The sequence below is a fragment of the Carlito syrichta genome, unplaced genomic scaffold (genome assembly GCF_000164805.1).
Source record: "Carlito syrichta isolate Samal-C Ts95f unplaced genomic scaffold, Tarsius_syrichta-2.0.1 Scaffold314390, whole genome shotgun sequence".
NCBI lineage: Eukaryota > Metazoa > Chordata > Mammalia > Primates > Tarsiidae > Carlito > Carlito syrichta.
In genome coordinates, this window is record NW_007258486.1 from 173,862 (window position 1) to 178,286 (window position 4,425).

Consider the following 4,425-nt stretch of genomic DNA (forward strand, 5'->3'; position numbering starts at 1 on the left):
AGTGATCTATCACAGAAACAAACAACAGAGTACCATATGTTCTCACTCATAAGCAGACCTGGAACAATTATAATACTTTAAGAAAGGGGTTGGCCGTAGTGGGAAACTGTCATGGGAGGGGGGTGGGATTGGCAGTTGAGGAAACTGCTAAGGGAGGGAGGGGCATACCTCATCAACAAGGGTACCTGCATAATCAATGTTTGTATACCTAACCCTGAATTGTACCCCACATATTTATAATAAAATAATAATAATAATAAAAGATGCAGATAAAGACATTATAGATATGTGTGCTTTTGTGTGGTGTATAGGTATATATGTATATGCTAAATAGTAATAGATTGAACTAGTAATGATTTATGTGGGTCAAAATACTTTATAGAATTTAAAATAATAAGTAATTTTACAGACTCAAGGAAGGAAAACTCCTTAATGAGGTACCAGATAATGCACTCCTATTAGTGCTTTCCAAATCTTAAGGCACATACCAATCACTTGAAAATCTTGGAGCTGGGCTCGGTGGCTCAGCCTGTAATCTCGCGCCTTTGGGAGGCTGAGGTGAGTGGATTGCCTGAGCCCACGGGTTCAAGACCCACCTGGGCAGCGAGACCTCATCTCTACAATAAATCAAAAAAATCAGCTGGGCATGGTAGTGCATGCCTATAATTCTGGTTACTTGGAAGGCTGAGGTGGAAGGATCACGGGAGCCCAGCGGGTGGAGGCTGCGGTGGCCAGGAGTGGCCACTGCCCTCCAGTCTGGGTGACAGAGTGAGACTCCAACTCAAAAAAAAAAAAAAAAAAGAAAATCTTGTAAAAAAGAATATTTTCATTCACTCAACATGTGGTGGGGAGTGGATTGAAAAATTCACCAGAGATGATAATGCTGCTGGTCTGTGGACCACACATTCAGTAGGAAGGCTCTATCTAGTCCACCTGGATTTGGGTAACTCCATTTCTACAGTACCTTGAGTGCTTTATCAAGACCTCAAGAGGAAAAAAAATGCCAAAAATCAAATACTAGACTTACTAGCAGTAGTAGTTCACTGACAGGATATCCAATTGATGTCTCCCAATCATCAAATTACTTTAATTAGCTTCCCAGCTCTCCTCAATGTTCTCTTTTGTATTATTCTCTTCTATTCAGAGTTTTTTCACAACTTTTTTTTTTTTTTAGTTTCATATGATTCTCTCTGGCTACAGGGACCCATGAATTATGGGTATATTATTTAATAAACAATTATTATACGAAAAAGTCTTTCTATATCATTCTGTGAATTACTCGAAACTATTACTGCTATAGTTACTATCCTACTTTATATTTCTTTTTCTTTTTCATTGTATTGGCAGTTTAAAAGTAACAGCATAAATATTATATTTTAACAGGTAGCATCATTTATTGCCTAAATAAGAAATGACTCCCCTCTTTCTTTATGTGAGAAAGGAAGGATAATAGATCTGCTCTATGATTTTGGAATAGGAAATACTAACTTTCGAGAAGCATTTTGGAAAATCATCATCCTTTCGAACCCAGTATACCCTTCAGATATTGACTTTTCTCGTTTCTACTTTAAAATATTCCAGTGAAACAAATACCCCATAGCAGAGCAGCTGTTTGTAGAGAAGTGGCAGAAGAAAAGAGTTATCTCATCTCAGGCCTCTAGATGAGGTATAAATTCTCCTCTGGTTTAACTCTCTATTGATTGAATATATCTTTAGCATATTTCCTGTTCATATTCACAATTAGTGTACTCATATAACATAACTTCTGAGCACTTGGCAGGGAGGAGAAGTACCTTTCATGTGCATTTACACAACACACTGTGGTTTATACTATGAACCCCACTTTATATTTTGTAGATTTTCTGGTCCCATATAGACCACTGAAATCTCAATCTCATATATGTATACGTTCATGTTGTTAAAAGATTATATGGTTGTTTCCAGAGAAATTAACACTTGTTATTAGAAAAATAATGCACAATTGTAATAAGACAAAACCCTTCAGGAATTTATCTTACACTCTGAGCACTCATCCGGCCTTTCCCTCCATCTTCTTTTTCTACCACTGCTTTTAAGTTGGGTAATCCACATTGCTATTACTCCAAGGAGAGGTCACTAGCTGGAGGGGTGCAAAAATGCAGAGCAATAAAACTTTTAATTTAGAGAAGCAAAACCATACTCCAAGAAGGATCATCAGCATCACCACCAGCAACAGCACCACCAGCAACAACGGCAGCAGTCATCACCATCACCAATACCTGCAAATGGACAACAGGCCAGCAGCCAAAATGAAGGCTTGATGATTGACCTGAAGAATTTTAGGACACCAAGAGAGAAGACTTTCACCCAACCAAACTGTCTCTGTGGGAAATCTTCCTCCTGACATCAGTGAGGAGGAAATGAGGAAACTATTTGAGAAATAAGGCAGATGAAGTTTTCATTCATAAAGATAAAGGATTTGGCTTTATCCACTTAGAAACATGAATCATGGAGGAGATTGGCAAACTAGAGCTGGACAAAATGCCACTCCAAGGAAAGCAACTGTGTGTTTGCATTGCCTGTCATAGTGCTTCCCTTACGGTCTGAAACCTTCCTCAGTATGTGTCCAATAAACTACTGGAAGAAGTCTTTTTTGTGTTTGGCCAGGTGGAGAGGGCTGTAGTCATTGTGGATAATCAAGGAAGGCCCCCAGGAAAAGACATTATTGAGTTCTCAGAGAAGCCATTTGCTCAGGAATCTTTGGACAGATGCAGTAGAGGTTCCTTTCTGCTAATCACATTTCTTCGTCCTGTGACTATGAAACCCATGAACCAGTTAGATGATGAAGAGGGATTTCCAGAGAAGCTGGTTATAAAGAATCAGCAATTTCACAAGGAGCGAGAACAGCCACCCAGATTTGTACAGCCTGGCTCCTTTGAGTATAGGCATGCACTGGAAGGCACTCCTAGAGATGGGGAAGCAGCAGCAGGACCAAGAGAACCACAACATCAGGGAGGCTTGTGGGAAGCTGGAGATGGATATGGAGGTATCTCGCCATGAGAATCAAGTCATGCTGAGGAGACAGGATTTCATGAGGCACCAAGAAAAACTTTGGAGGATGGAAGAGCTGCACAACCAAGAGGTACAAAAATGAAAGCACCTGGAGATCAGGCAGGAGGAGGAGCACACACACTGGGAGGAAGAGATGCTGTGGCAACAATAAGAAATGATATGGTGACAGCAGGAAGGATTCAAGGGAGTACTCCCTGATGGGAGAGAGCAGGAGATTCGGATGGGCCAGATGGCTATGGAAGGTGCTATGGGCATAAACAACAGAGGGGCCATGCCCCCTACTCCTGTGCCAGGTGGTACCCAGCTCCTCCAGGACTTGCCACTATGATGCCGGATGGAACCTTGGGATTGACCCCACCAACAACTGAACGCTTTGACCAAACTGCTACAACGGATGGAATTGTGGCAATGGTGGAACTCCTCCTGCATTCAACCGTGCAACCCCTGAAGCTGAATTTCCTCCAAAAAATATTGCTGACATTAATAAAGTTGCAGTGTCTAGTTTCTCAAACCTTAAAAGAAGGACCCTTTTTGGACTAACCAGAATTCTATCCTGGAAAAGTGTTAGAGATTCCTCCCAATAGTTAGGTCTGCCTTTCCTGTACTACTCTAGGGAGGGTGCTGAAGGCAGAGGGCAAGAGAGGGGTGGTATTTAACAACTCAGTTCTGTGTGATATATTGTTTAACTAATCAATTGTGTGGTGCATTCCTGAAGTCTCATATGTGATTGTTGAGGGTCTGGGGAAACCATGGCAAAATGGATCCAGTTAGAGCCCCACTAATCTTGATTATTCCGTTTTTGTTCATCCTGTTTTGCTTTCTAATCTTTACACTCCTCCCCAACCCCAGCCCCAGAGACACTGCCACATACATCACAAAAATCAAATACTCCCCCTCCACCTGTGACCTTAGCACCATTGTTCCATTACTCCCAGGTGAGAATTCAGGCAAATGTCCACAGAGGCCACAGTCAACATACATATGGTTCTGTTATATCCCATATATTTCCCCTTTATGTCCTAAGGAAAATATTTTCTCCTAGAGATTTTCATTTTAGTATATGTCTAAAAAAAAAAAAAAAGAAAGAAAAAAGAAAAAAACCATGTGTTAACTAGCCTCCATCTTTTTCTTGGGTAAGAATAACCCAGGAGCTGGTCACAGCTTTTCTTGATAGGTCCTAGTAAAATCTTGAGAACAGGGTTGCTGTATGTTGAAGATCTGACAGTAGCTCTTAGACTTGCCTGTTAGGTAGCTGTACAGTGAATTTTTTTTTTAATTGGTGTACCATGTTTGATTTGTCCATAGTATCTTAAATTTGGAGTTCTTCTGAGAAATGGAGTAATAATGCAGCATCAACTTATTAAAATACATTTT

General features: G+C 40.6%; 1 pseudogene; it reads left to right on the top strand.

Annotated features, from left to right (window-relative positions):
• Positions 1–2,135: 2,135 nt before the first annotated feature.
• LOC103274107 lies at positions 2,136–3,635 on the top strand (annotated as a pseudogene).
• The last annotated feature ends 790 nt before the right edge of the window (positions 3,636–4,425 follow it).